The sequence below is a fragment of the Callorhinchus milii genome, unplaced genomic scaffold (genome assembly GCF_018977255.1).
Source record: "Callorhinchus milii isolate IMCB2004 unplaced genomic scaffold, IMCB_Cmil_1.0 Scaffold77, whole genome shotgun sequence".
Lineage (NCBI taxonomy): Eukaryota > Metazoa > Chordata > Chondrichthyes > Chimaeriformes > Callorhinchidae > Callorhinchus > Callorhinchus milii.
Genome location: NW_024704818.1, coordinates 132,251 through 147,843, shown reverse-complemented (window position 1 = coordinate 147,843; position 15,593 = coordinate 132,251). Strand labels below are relative to the sequence as shown.

The window sequence follows — 15,593 nt, the reverse complement described above, 5'->3', positions numbered from 1 at the left end:
CAAGGGAAAGGCTCTCAACAAATGCCCGTCTGTTGTACTTTGTTTTGTTGATCATGCTTAAGGTCACCTACCCACTCACGCTCCCATGAATTGTTTCCAGAGTCTGCCATTGTCATGCGCTCCGATGTTATCCCACCTGAAGGGCACTGTACATAAATGTTTTTGTTATTTGGTTTACCAATATCTGTCTCTCCCTCAGCCTCGCTGAGGCCATCAATCCGTCAAACTCTTTCTCAACACACATTCCATCAAATTAGTCCGAAGATCTTTTATTTGCACCTATTTATTGCTTGCTGAAAATGCATCGAGAAAATCTCCACACAGCAAAAGCGTCAAACACAATTTATTATCGGCATCATTAGCAAAACCATGAGTGGCAGACGGAATGAGCTGGAGAATACAGCTGCATTGTGGGGCAGGGAGCGCAAGCAGAGAGAGAGAGAGAGAGATGGGGAATAGGATTACTGGAGAGATCTCCAGTGTGGGGAAAGCGAGTACCAGCAGGATGGGGAAGAGGGAAATTCAGTCTCCACACATCAGCCTCCGCGGCACTTTTGCACCAAAATGACACGAATGCTATCCTTCATGGTAATGTCGCAAAGCTTCTCGATCTCCCTCAGCTCCCTTTTGCAGTAGAGGATCTGGGATTGCACCGGGATTCCCATTTACCGGGATATCGCCTCCTTCAGCTCGGAGACTCTCACCTGCCTAGGAATCTGCAGAGCGCTCTGCTTCGCCTCGCAGTTCTGCACATAGACAGTGATGTTCGGGGGAGTTCTACGAGCGTTGGAGGCCAGCGGGTCAAACACCCCAGGGTGGAGATGACCGGCCGTCAACTTCACCCCCTCCTGAGGCTTTTGAGCTTCAGAACCCCTCGGCAGGGACACTCCCACCTCCTGAAACTTAACAAAAGAACAGCTCAATGACAGGCATCTTAACCCGCTGTGTTATACAGACCAATTATTATTCATAACTTCAGTAAGACTTGTGCCAACCGAACACACTGAGTGTGTGCCAGCCTAACTCAGTCACGTTTGACTGAGATAGGCTGGCACTGGCTGAGTCGCTGAGTGCCAAGCTACCTCAACGACTGTGTGCCAGCTTTGCTCACTCACTGTGTGTTAGACCAGTTGAGTCAATGTGTGTCAGCATGATGCACTGACAGTTTGCCAGCCTGGTTGAATCATTGTTTGCCAGCCTGGCTCAGTGACTGTGTGCCAGCCTGGCTCAGTGACTGTGTGCCAGCCTGGCTCAGTGACTGTGTGCCAGCCTGGCTCAGTGACTGTGTGCCAGCCTGGCTTAGTGACTGTGTGTTAGCCCAGGTGAGTCACCGAGTGTCAGCATGATTCATTGACAGTGTGCCAGCCTGGTTCAGTCACTGTGTGTCAGCCTGGTTCAGTGAATGTGTGTCAGCCTGGCTCAATGACGCTGTATCAGCCTGGCTCGGCGACTGTGTATTAGCTTGGCCCGGTGACTGTGTGTCAGCCTGGCTCGGTGACTGTGTGTCAGCCTGGCTCAGTGACTGTGTGTCAGCCTGGTTCGTTGACTGTGTGTCAGCCTGGCTCAGTTGACTGTGTGTCAGCCTGGCTCAGTGACTGTGTGTGTCAGCCTGGCTCAGTGACTGTGTGTCAGCCTGGCTCAGTGACTGTGTGTCAGCCTGGCACAGTGACTGTGTGTCAGCCTGGCTCAGTCACTGTGTGTCAGCCTGGCTCAGTCTCTCCCGAGTAAGAAGTCAGTTAGTTTGAATCTCCCCAATACACGCTTGGGCTAGGCTGGTGCGTTGTCTTCGCTGCCTGTCCAGCGCTGGCGCCAGAAATAGAGTTTCTTTATGTCCTCCTCAGAGCGAATGTTATAATAATAATCACTGCATTTGTAACGCTAATCAAGTCTTTTAGACATCTTAAAGCGCTTCTCAGAATGCACCGTAAAGTGAATTGACTGTATGTTTCGTGGACTAAACGCGGCAACCAATTACATACAACAGTGTCCTACCAACGGTTGTGCAGAGTGATCAATTAATATGGTTTAGATTTTCTTGAGAGATTATTATACGGTGTCTGGAGTATGGAAACTTCCCAAGATTTCACCCTACTGGATGTCGATTCAAGGTCTCTTAATTGCGAGGCAATTTATCTAACCACTGAGCTAACCTGGACTAAATTAAAACAACTAACAACAACAACAACAACAACAACAAGATTCCATTTATAGAGCGCCTTTCACGTCAGGAGGACGTCCCAAGGCGCTGCACAGTTGGGTCATGACCCGAGCAGGGGGGAAATGGTAAGGGTGAGGGGAGGGAAGGGAGGGAGAGAGGAGGGGGGAAATGGTCCGGGTGAGGGGAGGGAAGGGAGGGAGCGAGGAGGAGGAAGAGAGTCGAGAGGGGAGCTGAAGGCACGGTCAAAGAGAAAGGTTTTGAGACGGGCCTTGAAGGTGGAAAGGGAGGAAGCAAGGCGAAGGCACTGGGGGATGGAGTTCCAGAGCCTGGAGGCTGAGAGGCTGAAGGCCCGACCAACGATAGTAGGGCGGTTGGGGCGGGGGACGTGGAGCAGACCGGAGCCAGAGGAACGGAGGGTACGGGCAGGTAGGTAGGGGGATAGTAGGTTGGAGAGGTAGGAGGGAGCAAGGCCGTGAATGGCCTTGTAGGTGAGGATGAGGATCTTGAAATCAATCCTCTGGGGGATGGGGAGCCAGTGGAGGCGAGCGAGGGTGGGAGTGATGTGATCGCGAAGCCTGGTGCGGGACAGTACACGAGCTGCAGAGTTCTGAATGACCTGCAGCTTGTGGAGGGAGGTGGCGGGAAGGCCGGCGAGGAGAGAGTTCCCATAGTCCAGCCTTGAGGTGACAAAGGCGTGAACCAGGGTTTCAGCAGCGTGAGGGGTGAGGTAGTGCCGTAATCTGGCGATATTCCGGAGGTGATGGAAGGCGGTGCCAGTTGTGGTGCGGATGTGAGGGAGAAAGGACAGCTCAGGGTCGAACAAAACGCCGAGGTTCCTGACTGGCTTTGAGAGGTGGAGAGTGCAGCCTTGGATGCTGATGGTGTCAGCGCCTGAGGTGCGGAGGCGCTGACGTGAGCCAATCAGGAGGGCCTCGGTTTTTCGCACGTTGAGCTGAAGAAAGTTGTCTCTCGTCCAGGACTCGATGTCGGACAGGCAGGCTGTCAGGACATCGGTGGTCGTGGAGTTGAGAGTAGAGGAGGAAAGGTAGAGTTGGGTGTCATCCGCATACATGTGGAAGTTAACCCCATGTTTGCGGATGATGTCACCAAGGGGGAGCATATAGAGGGTGAAGAGGAGGGGACCGAGGACAGAGCCCTGAGGGACACCACAGGAGACAGTACGGGGGGTGGAGGAGAAGCCATTCGTTGAGACGAAGTGAAGACGGTGGGAAAGGTAAGAGCTAAACCATTCAAGGACAGTGCCTTGAAGGTTGAGGTGGGAGGACAAGCGGTGGAGTAGGATAGCGTGGTCGACCGTATCGAATGCTGCCGATAGGTCGAGGAGGACGAGGAGACAGAGGGAGCCCTGGTCACAGATGGTCAGGATATCATTGGTGACCTTGACCAGGGCAGTTTCTGTGCTATGAGCAGCACGGAAACCTGACTGAAGGGGTTCGAAAAGAGAATGGGTGGAGAGGAAAGAGCGCAGTTGGGAGGCGACAACTCTTTCCAAGACCTTGGAGAGAAAGGGGAGGTTGGAGATGGGCGGGTAGCTTGATAGCTGCGACGCATCAAGGGAGGGTTTTTTCAGGGTGGGCGTGATGATGGCAGTTTTTAATGGAATGGGGACAGAGCCAGAGGAGAGGGACAGGTTTATGATGTCAGTGATGTGTGGGGCAAGAAAATGGAGCTGGGAGATAAGGAGTGGAGTGGGGATGGGGTCAAGGGAGCAGGTGGTTGGTTTTAGGGATAGGATGAGTTCAGTGACAGAGGGTGGGGAAACGGGTACGAAGGTGTGTAGGGGAGGATGGGTAGGAGTCGGAGTGTGGGAGGGAAGGGGTGGGTGGTGGGTGGAAGTTGGAGGGGAAGTGACCGCGGAGCGGATTCCCTTGATCTTGGATTCAAGGAAATCCAGCATCTCCTCGCAGTGAAGGTTGGAGCAGATGACCTGCGCGGGGTGGCGGGGGGGACGGAGCAGTCGGGATGTGGTGGAAAACAGTAGCCTGGGGTTGTTCTTCGCCTCCAGGATTATCCTGGAGTAGAAGGACGACTTGGCCGAGGCTAGAGTGGAGCGGTAAATTTTGAGGAGGTCCAGCCAGATTTGTCGGTGGACCGTTAGGCCAGATTTGACACAGGTGCGCTCAGCAGCCCGCACCTGGCATTTCAGTGAGCGGAGGTGGGTGGTGTACCAGGGGGAGGAGCGGGAGTAGGAGACAGTGCGGGAAATGATGGGGGCAAGACTAACATGGGTTTCATGTTCAACTTCTTCCATTCCGCTAACTTCGGGAAAATGCAGTTCGTCTATCTTTCTCTTTTAGTACGCCTATCACTCTCAAAACCTCTCAGCTTCTCTATCTTCCTCCCTGTATTTTTCGCTGTGTTACTCTTTCTCTTTTTCTTCTCACTCAATATCTCGCCCCCAGTTTCTTTCTCTTTGTGCGTCTCTCTCTCGTTTAAAATCCGAGTTACTCTTTCTCTCTCGAAGTCTCTCTCACCTCAATCGCTCCCTTTATCTGTCTTTCTCTTAATCTCTTTCACTTTTTCTCTCGCTCCCTGAGATCATAATTCTTTCTCGCAGTCTCTCTCACTCTGTATCACACTCTGAGTCTCTGTCACTCTCTCCCGGTCTCTCGCCCATTACCTCTCTCTCTCTAACTCTTTCTCTCGCCCCCTCTCAGTCTCTCTCGTTAACTCTAACCCAAAAAACAGTCACTACACGTTATAATATATTCCCCCTCTCTCTCTCATTCTGGCACGTTTCTAGTGATCTAGCTGACATATAAACTGCTGTCTCTTGAACGTTTTCATCTAGACGTCTGAAACCGCTTAACAATATGTACTGTAGAGTGAATTGAATGTATATTTCGTGGGATAAACGCGGCATCCAATTGATCACGGCAGTGTCCTACCAACAGTTGTGCCTTGTGCGACCAATTTTCTTTGTTTTGAATTTCTTTGGGAATTATTATTAAGTGTGTGGAGTAAGGAAACTTGCTCAAGGTTTCACACTGCTAGGAATCGATCCAAGAGTCTTGCTTGCGAGACAAGTGATATAACCGCTGAGCTAAAAAACATGGGGTTCATGTTCAACTTCTCCCACTCCACTGACTTCGGAAAAATGCAGTTTCTCTCTCATTCTGGTTGAGTTTTATGCTACGTTACCCTTTGTCAGTTTTTTCTCTTTCGAAATCTTGGTTTCTCCTTCTCAAAATGTCTCCCTCCCAGTTTCCTTCTCTCTGTGCGTCTCTCTCTCGCTCAAAATCTTAGTTTCTCTTTTTCTCGCAGCCTTTCTCACCTCAAACGCTCCCCGTATCTGCTTTCTCTTAATTGCGAGCACATTTTCTCTCGCTCTCTCTCTGAGATCATAATTCTCTCTCGCAGTCTCTCTCAGTCACACTCTGAGTCTCTGTCACTCTCCCCCGGCATCTCTCTCTCTCTCTTTCTGTCTATCGCATATTCTCTCTCTCTTTCTCTCTAACCCTCTCTCGCCCCTCTCAATCTCTCTCTCGCCTCCGCTCTCTTTCTCGCTTTCTCTGTCACTGTGTCTCTCCCGCGAAACATATTCACTACACTTTATAATACTTTTACGCTCTCTCTTTCTCTCTCTCTCTCAAACTCGCACATTTCTGGTGACCTAGTTGACAGACAAAGCTGCTCACTGGACTGTGTTGATGGAGACGTCACTGTGAGTAAACAGGCGCTGCCAGGCTAAACACACAGTCACCACACTTACAGTGAGATTCTGCAAATCACTTTGAAATGTCATCAAAGGGACGGGAAGCGAAGGGTCAAACGTGAGATCGTTGTTACTGTATTGCCCAGTTAAAAATTCTTAGTCATTTCAGCATTAAATCTTGCCTATGTGAAATTCTTACCAGATCATATTTGACTGTGCGCTGCAGTGCCGTCATTCTTCTGTCTATTTCTCTCGCCCTCTCTTTCTCCTTGTGTTACAGGCTGCGGATGAGCTTCCGTTTTATAGCAAAGTTAATTGAAACCGGGGATTTCTCATAAAAAATACTCTTAAGAGCGCAAAATTGAAAGAGAAAGTCAGTTTATTGGATTAAACCGGTGTAAACTTGTTGTTCAATCTCTCGTCCTCTGGCCTCTGAGTTAAAAGGCTGTGTGTTCCATCTCACGCTTTGGAAATCTTAGTTTAATTTGGATACCCATAAGAATGGTGAAGGGTTTCCACATGTAATAGACACCCGGCTGATCCAACCCACCCCCAACATCTCCTAAAAAAAAATCTCGTTTCAGTTCTTACTGGCTGGATGGTTGTTACCAGCAACATCCTGGAGAGATTTCGTTGCAGTTTGAAAAAAAATCAATGAGTGTTATTATTAAATTCCCCTTTTAACATCAAATCTCTAATAAGTGAAACCATAATTATAACAATAATGCTTGCATTTTGATACGGCGCTTGTCACGTCTTCAAGACGTCTCAAAGTGCTTCAGAGCATATACTGTAAAGAATTGACTCTATGTTTGGAGGGCAAAATGTGGCAGCCAGTTGTGCACAGCAGCGTCCCACAAACTGTCGTATACTGAAGTGACCGATGTATTATTTTGTTTTCTTGAGGTATTATCATCAGGCTTTTGGAGCAAGGAAACATGACCTGGCGGGAATCGAACACATGTGGCTCACTTGCAAATCGAGTGCTCGAACCATTGAGCTGCGGGACTCCTTGTTTTGACACCGCAGCTTCTCTTGTCTTTTGACACATTCAAAGCGCTTCACAGAACATATTTTAAAGTGAGTTGTCTGTATAGTTTGAGGCAGCCGAAACTGAAACTATGTTCAAGTTGATTTAAGTAACCAGCCAAGTCCACAGTTTATTGCACTCATTTAAATACATACTTTAACATCAGAGAAAATTCCCCTTGATTTCGCAGCAATGTTTTTGTGCATAAATCACACATGGGGAAACCTGTCAATGTGATCGCTTTTTCCATAACTGTTTCTGGGAAGCTGATGTACACAACGGCTGCCATGTTTCGTCCACAAATATAGTGAGTTCACGTTACAGTATATTTTGGGAAGCGCATTGAGACGTCTCGAAGACGTCAAAATCGCTATATCAACTGCAATGATTATTTTTAAAGCATAAAATGTATGAGCAGGAGTAGGTCATTCGGCCCTTCGATGTTGCCCCGCCATTCAATCGAGGATGATCTTCTAATTTATCTCCAGCTAATAGCCTAACCCTACCTTTTCCCAATTTCTCTTAATCCCTTTTGCAAAAAGAAACATATCTATCTTAGTCTTGAATATGCTCAAGAACTGAGCGTCAACAGCGCTTTGTGGTAGTGAGTTCCATACATTCACTGCCCTTTGAGTGAAGAAGTTCTTCCTCAACTCAGTGCGAAAGGGCTGCCTCTGATTTTCAGTCTGTGACTCCTGGTTTTTGATTTCTCCAAACAGGGGAAACAATCTCCCACTATCTACTCTATCATTGCCCTTTGATGATCTTATAGTTTTCTATAAGATCCCTGCTAATTCTTCTATATTCTGAAGAATATAGGACCATATTGGTCAGCCTATCCTCGTAACTCATCCTCTTCATCCCTGCTATTACCCTAGTAAATCTGCGATGCTTGTCCCTCCAAAAGGAAATAATTATAAATTGGTCATTTTCAATCCACAACTGTTTGTGGGACACTGCTTTGTGCAATTGGCTGCCGCAATTCGCCCACAAATATACAGTTAATTCACTTTCAAGTCTATTCTGTGAAGCGCTTTGGAACAACGATAAGAATTGAAAATCGATGAGCCAAATGCAAGCACTATCACGATATTATTATTATGTTATTGTTATATCAATGCCTAGCAGAAATCTACCTATTTTTTGTCTTGAAATCAATTACACTTTCTGCTTCCGCTGTGTCCCTTGAGAAGGTGTCCAATAAGTTTTCTGTTCTCTCACTGAAATAGGTTTTCCACAGATGTCTGAATTTTCCCCGTTTCTGTAGAAGGCCGTGTCTTCCTCTACAGTTAAGTACAGAATAAAACAGTTTGCCATATCCTACATTATTGATTCTTTCAGAATCTTCAATATAAAACCCTGTCTCTGCTGCCTCTATTTGTGCCTTTCTTTCTCTTGTTTCCTCTGTGTTTCTGTGGACCTGTGTCACAACAACATGTGTCAGACACAAACTCTCAAACACAGAGAAACAAACGTTATCGCATAGAGACAGAAGTACAGAGACAAACACAGAAACACACACAGACATTGACACTAAAAAAGAAAGAGATAGACACACACAGAGTGATACAGAGAGACAGAGACACAAACACACACATATACAGACACACAAATGGAGACAAAATGATGCACACTCGCAGTGTCAGAGACAGAGGCATAGAGAGGTGCACACCCACAAACTCACAGACAAACAGACACACGGTGAGACACACGGAGGCACAGATAGACACATAACCTTTTAAAGTGAATGGAAACTCGTCACAAGTTACCAGGCAGATGGTAGTTCTAAAGGTTAGAAAGAGAAAGACCGACTTTATTACAGCTAATAGCTGACACATTATACACATACAGACACAACGACAAACACAGACACGGAGAGGAATACACAGTGACACACATAAGAAGACATAGACAAAAGTGAAAAAGAAAGAGCGAGAGAAACAGAGAGACAAACATAAAAACGGAGGGCACACACGCACACACACACTGAAAAACACGGACACACTCATACATTGTCATACACACACAGAGACAAAGTGTGAGCAAGAGATGCAGAAAGGTGAACGACAGAAGACATAGCGGTACACAGTGACAGAGATTCAGAGACACGAACACAAAGAATGAAATCATAATAATAATGCTTCCATTAAATTGAGTAGCTTCACAGTATATTTTACACACACTCATGCGCACACACACACAGTGACCAATAGGAGTCCTGTAGCTCAGTGGTTAGAGCACTCGCTTTGCAAGCGAGAGACCTGGGTTCAATTCCCGGCAGAGGGGGAAACCTCGGGCAAATTTCCTTACTCCACACACCTAATAATAATTCCTCCAATACAAATCAAAACAAATCAAATCTAACCGATTGTGTCCACCATGGTTGTTTAACTGCACGATTGGAGCCTTTGTATTTTAGAGGTATTTACGTATTTATAAATAATTTTTTGAATGCTTCCCATTGCTCATCTGCAGATTTACCCACTAGCAATCCAGCCCAGTTTTCTGCGGTTAATACCTGCTCCATTCCATTGAATTTTGCCTTACTTAAATTTAGCACCTTGGATTGGTACTCCCCCTTATCCCTCTCAAATCTTATGTCAAATTCAATCATATTATGATAGCTATTTGCAAGGTGTTTACTTATTGTCGCATTATTGACGACATCTGGCTCATTGCTCATCACCAAATCTAGTATGGCTTGTTGCCTTGTTTGCTCTAACAGGTATTGTTCCAAAAAGCTGTGCTAAATACATTACAGAAATTCGCTAACTGAGGTGTCCTGCTTCTCTCCAGTCTATGTGAAAATTAAAATCTCCCCTTACAACCATGTTGACTTTGCTCAAAGCTTCCGCGATTTCCGTATTTATATATTTCCCCATAAATCACAACTCTCTGGAGGTCTACAGACAACTTCACATGGAATCTTCCTTCGTTATTATTTCATTATTTCTACCCAAATTGTTTTCACTACCTGGTTGCCCATATTGTATTCTCTCATTTCCACTGTTGTAAGGGTCTCTTTAAACAACATTGTTATTCTGCCTTCCATCCTAATGTTCCTTTCTTTTCTGAAGATTTTACAGCTTCGAATATTTAGCTGCCAGTACTGCAACCACGTCTCTGTACGTCATACCCTTTGAGCTGAATTTGTACTTCCAGTTCGCATGTTTTATTTCTTATGCTACGTGCATATGTGTATATAATTTTCATTTGGGTAACTTTCATCAACTTGCCTACAGGCTCTGATAATATTTTTCTCTCACACTTTAATTTGCTACACGTTGTGTACTAACTTCCTATTACCATTATATTCCGATAGTGTTCATGTTAACTTGATCATTACTCTTGTCCTCTACTGGCCCTATATTGTTGTTATTTTTACCATCAAAAGAGCCCATCTGTTTACTATTTTAAATCCTTTTCAACAAGGGCTCCATCTATCTCACTATTTTTTTGTTTTGGCAGGACATTATTCCCAACCTGGGAACGTAGAACCCATCACCGCACAAAAGCTCCCGCTTCCCCCAAAACTGATGCCAGTGGCCCATCAATTGAAACTCCCACACCCCGCTTTCAGCCACGCATTTTTGCTCCTTAATCCTCCTTTCCCTGTAACAATTTGCACGTACTTTAGGTGGTAATAACGAGATTATTACCTTCGATGTTCTGCTTTTTTAATTTCACCCGGAGCTCAACCATTGCCCTCATTAGAGCGCCACTGCTATTCGTATTTATGACACTTGTTCCTATCTGGATCACAACAGTTGCTTCCTCCCCTTTCTGCCTCAAATTCTTCTCCAGCCCTGAAGAGATGTCCTTAACCCTGGCTCCAGGAAGGCAACAGATCCTACGCGACTCCTGGTTATGATCCCGGAGAAGAGAATGCCACCTCCTAACTGTCTTGTCCCCTATCATAACAGCATTTCTTTGTGCTTCCCCCACATGGCTGACCTCCAGCAAACAGCTTTCCTACTATGCGTAAGGGCTTCCACGTCAACACAGTTTGCAAGTACCTCATCTCTGTTCGACAAGGTTCAATCCCAAGGCTCCATCACCACTCTCTCAAGGATCCCGTTACCTGCCGCACTGATAGTCATACTCTCCTGTCCACTAACAAGATCGATACATTTACTGAGCCTCAGAGAAGTGACCGTTTTCTCCGTCATATTATCCGGGAAGTTCTCGTTCTCCCTGATGCAGCGCAGTGTCTGCAACTTGGATTCCAGCTCAGCTACTCGAAGCTGGAGCTTCCTCAGTGGCAGACACTCGTTGTGTGTGAAGTCGCCGGTGCTCAGAATGTCCTCCATCAACTCCCACATATTGTTTTCCTCGAACCACACCTTCCAGGCCGTCCTCTCCATTCTCTCTCTCTCACTCTGTATTTTAGGATTTTTTCTTTCAAAGTGTGTTTTTTTTAAAAAAATCCACCATGTATATTTAACCCCTTGGCCACAAGCCCAGCGTTGCAACTACTTCTGTACCTAATTCCCACTCTCACCCAATTCCTTCTCACTCTGGTTTCACCTTAGTCGCAGTTCACACCTGTCTAATCAAATGAGGCTCCCGCTGTTCTCCCCTTTATTTACCCCAACTTGTTATTTTTTCCTCATGTTAGCAGCAATTTATACTTAATTGATATCAGAAATCTGCGGACTGCGACTTGTTATTGTTAAGTTAATTAGACTAAATTTGTATTTGGTAAACTGACCACAGCTGCTCCTGCTAACCTTAACTACAAACCCAATTTACCAATTCTATCAGCGGTTTAAAGTTAGTGCACATACATATAGGTAATTAAACAGTTAGTACATACACGGATGCTAAAACAAGTAATTCTCACACTCACCCAATTCCATCTCACTCTGCTGTCGGCTCACTGTAGTTACACCGGTCGGCTCCAAACTCGAGTCTTGATGTTAGCAGTAACGGTGCAGGTCGCAACTCGAGTAAGTGGGGTCACACTTGTTCTGATTTCTCACCGTGCCATTTTGTTACACTCGGCAGGAGGCACACATCCTGGTGACAGCTCACATGAGCACAACAGCCACGTGTGTTAGATACTTCAGTAGATCGTGGCGCTCCAACACATGGTCAGGAGAAATGGGGACCAACTGCCGGACTTGTGCGTCAACTATGAGTCGCTGTTGGATCTAGTGGATATATATCCTGTTCCTCAAAATTGTAGTGTTCTTGTTTGTCTCACAGGAGCTTCTCTTGTTGGCTGCGATAAGTAGCGTCTTCTGGAAACCTTTCCGACAGTAACAGAGTCTTTCAAGGCACTTCTGAACCTTCGTCTGCTGGAAAGAGCAAATCTCTTCCCACATTCAACAACAACAAGATTCCATTTATAAAGCGCCTTTCACGTCAGGAGGACGTCCCAAGGCGCTGCACAGTTGGGTCATGCCCGGAGCAGGGTGGAAATGGTCAGGGTGAGGGGAGGGAAGGGAGGGAGCGAGGAGGGGGGAAATGGTCAGGGTGAGGGGAGGGAAGGGAGGGAGCGAGGAGGGGGAAGAGAGTCGAGAGGGGAGCTGAAGGCACGGTCAAAGAGAAAGGTTTTGAGACCGGCCTTGAAGGAGGAAAGGGAGGAAGCAAGGCGAAGGCACTGGGGGATGGAGTTCCAGAGCCTGGGGGCTGAGAGGCTGAAGGCCCGACCACCGATGGTAGGGCGGTTGGGGCGGGGGACGTGGAGCAGACCGGAGCCAGAGGAACGGAGGGTACGGGCAGGTAGGTAGGGGGATAGTAGGTTGGAGAGGTAGGAGGGAGCAAGGCCGTGAATGGCCTTGTAGGTGAGGATGAGGATCTTGAAATCAATCCTCTGGGGAATGGGGAGCCAGTGGAGGCGAGCGAGGGTGGGAGTGATGTGGTCCCGAAGCCTGGTGCGGGACAGTACACGAGCTGCAGAGTTCTGAATGACCTGCAGCTTGTGGAGGGAGGTGGCGGGAAGGCCGGCGAGGAGAGAGTTCCCATAGTCCAGCCTTGAGGTGACAAAGGCGTGAACCAGGGTTTCAGCAGCGTGAGGGGTGAGGTAGTGCCGTAGTCTGGCGATGTTCCGGAGGTGATGGAAGGCGGTGCCAGTTGTGGTGCGGATGTGAGGGAGAAAGGACAGCTCAGGGTCGAACAAAACGCCGAGGTTCCTGACTGGCTTTGAGAGGTGGAGAGTGCAGCCTTGGATGCTGATGGTGTCAGCGCCTGAGGTGCGGAGGCGCTGACGTGAGCCAATCAGGAGGGCCTCGGTTTTTCGCACGTTGAGCTGAAGAAAGTTGTCTCTCGTCCAGGACTCGATGTCGGACAGGCAGGCTGTCAGGACATCGGTGGTCGTGGAGTTGAGAGTAGAGGAGGAAAGGTAGAGTTGGGTGTCATCCGCATACATGTGGAAGTTAACTCCATGTCTGCGGATGATGTCACCAAGGGGGAGCATATAGAGGGTGAAGAGGAGGGGACCGAGGACAGAGCCCTGAGGGACACCACATGAGACAGTGCGGGGGGTGGAGGAGAAGCCATTCGTCGAGACGAAATGAAGACGGTGAGAAAGGTACGACCTAAACCATTCAAGGACAGTGCCTTGAAGGTTGAGGTGGGAGGACAAGCGGTGGAGTAGGATAGCGTGGTCGACCGTATCGAATGCTGCCGATAGGTCGAGGAGGACGAGGAGACAGAGGGAGCCCTGGTCACAGATGGTCAGGATATCATTGGTGACCTTGACCAGGGCAGTTTCTGTGCTATGGCAGCACGGAAACCTGACTGAAGGGGTTCGAAAAGAGAATGGGTGGAAAGGAAAGAGCGCAGTTGGGAGGCGACAACTCTTTCCAAGACCTTGGAGAGAAAGGGGAGGTTGGAGATGGGCCGGTAGCTTGATAGCTGCGACGCATCAAGGGAGGGTTTTTTCAGGGTGGGCGTGATGATGGCAGTTTTTAATGGAATGGGGACAGAGCCAGAGGAGAGGGACAGGTTGATGATGTCAGTGATATGTGGGGCAAGAAAGTGGAGCTGGGAGATAAGGAGTGGAGTGGGGATGGGGTCAAGGGAGCAGGTGGTTGGTTTTAGGGATAGGATGAGTTCAGTGACAGAGGGTGGGGAAACGGGTACGAAGGTGTGTAGGGGAGGATGGGTAGGAGTCGGAGTGTGGGAGGGAAGGGGTGGGTGGTGGGTGGAAGTTGGAGGGGAAGTGACCGCGGAGCGGATTCCCTTGATCTTGGATTCAAGGAAATCCAGCATCTCCTCGCAGTGAAGGTTGGAGGAGATGACCTGCGCGGGGTGGCGGGGGGGACGGAGGAGTCGGGTTGTGGTGGAAAACAGTAGCCTGGGGTTGTTCTTCGCCTCCAGGATTATCCTGGAGTAGAAGGACGACTTGGCCGAGGCTAGAGTGGAGCGGTAAATTTTGAGGAGGTCCAGCCAGATTTGTCGGTGGACCGTTAGGCCAGATTTGACACAGGTGCGTTCAGCAGCCCGCACCTGGCTTTTCAGTGAGCGGAGGTGGGTGGTGTACCAGGGGGAGGAGCGGGAGTAGGAGACAGTGCGGGAAGTGATGGGGGCAAGAGTATCGAGTGTGGAGGAGAGGGTATTGTGGAGGAGGGAGAGAGGAGAAGAGGGGTCGGTGAGGGTTGAAGGCCAGAGGGAGAGGAGTTCAGAGGACTCCAAGGCATCGGTTAGGGATTGTGGGGGTAACTTCTTCCAAGGGCGGTAGAAGATGGTGGTGGGTCTGGTGGAGGTGGGGAGGGGGGTGGAGGTGGTGAAGGAGATGAAGTGGTGGTCAGAGATGGCCTTGTCGGTAATAGTGACATCCGAGACACTGAGGCCCCGGGTGATCACCAAATCGAGTGGGTGGCCGTGACTGTGAGTGGGGGAGTTTATGTGTAAGGAGAGGTTGAGTGAGGAGAGCAGGGAAGAGAAGTCTGTGGAGATGGAGCAGGAGGGGGTGAAGTGTAGGTTAAAGTCGCCCAGGATGATGAGGCGATCGGAGCAGAGGCAAAGAGATGTGAGGAGTGTTGAAATGTCAGAGATGAAGGTGGGAGAGGTTTTAGGGGGCCGGTAGAGGAGGAGGATTTTAAGGGAGAGGAATGAGGGGTGGGAGAGGGTGAGGTGCTCAAAGGAGGGGAAAGAGCCAGTGGAGTAGGGGAATAGGGCAAGTGGTGTCCTTGAGATAAGGGCAACACCACCGCCACGGCGGTTGGGGCGGGGGATGTGGTGGGAGGTGTAGCCTATTCAAGACATTAACACAGTCTCTCCCACGTACTCTCTCTAGTATGTTTGGAAGTACAGCTTACAAGTCATTACATTTATTCTTTCTCTCGCCTCTCTGTGATGGCTGTCTTTGAGACTTCTGAAAATATTAAACACTTTTCACAATCGGGAAACGTATACATTCGCTCCTGGGTGTGATCGATGGTGCCTCTGGAGATGCCATGAACGTGTGAAACTCAACCGCAGTCAGCACGGTGATTCGGTCTCACTCCTGTGTGTTCGATGGTGTATCTGTAGAAGCTCGAAACGTGTGGATGTCTTTCCACATTCGGCACTGTTATGGGGTCTCTCTCCTGGTTGTGATGGCTGGTGCAGTTTGACGTTGTGAAATTCTTTTCGCATTCGGTACATTAGTACAATAACTCTACTAAGATCGATTGCTGGAGACGTTCCTGTTTGCATAAGTCTGAAAGATTTTTTAAAAATGAGTGTTTAGGGGATATGGGGAAAGAACAGGTAATTAGAGTTAGGGCTGAAGATCAGCC

General features: G+C 48.3%; 1 long non-coding RNA gene across 3 annotated transcripts; it reads right to left on the bottom strand.

The window, feature by feature from the left end:
- Positions 1 to 264: 264 nt before the first annotated feature.
- LOC121851627 lies at positions 265 to 12,187 on the bottom strand. Of its 3 annotated transcripts, none has more exons than XR_006085939.1 (2): positions 11,714 to 12,187; positions 265 to 902 (listed from the first exon to the last, which is right to left on the bottom strand). It is a non-coding gene; the product is annotated as an uncharacterized LOC121851627 (long non-coding RNA). The 3 variants fall into 3 exon arrangements; XR_006085937.1 differs by lacking the exon at positions 11,714 to 12,187 and adding an exon at positions 6,034 to 6,578; XR_006085938.1 differs by lacking the exon at positions 11,714 to 12,187 and adding an exon at positions 6,034 to 6,578 and having other exon boundaries at positions 265 to 896.
- Between the last annotated feature and the right edge of the window lie 3,406 nt (positions 12,188 to 15,593).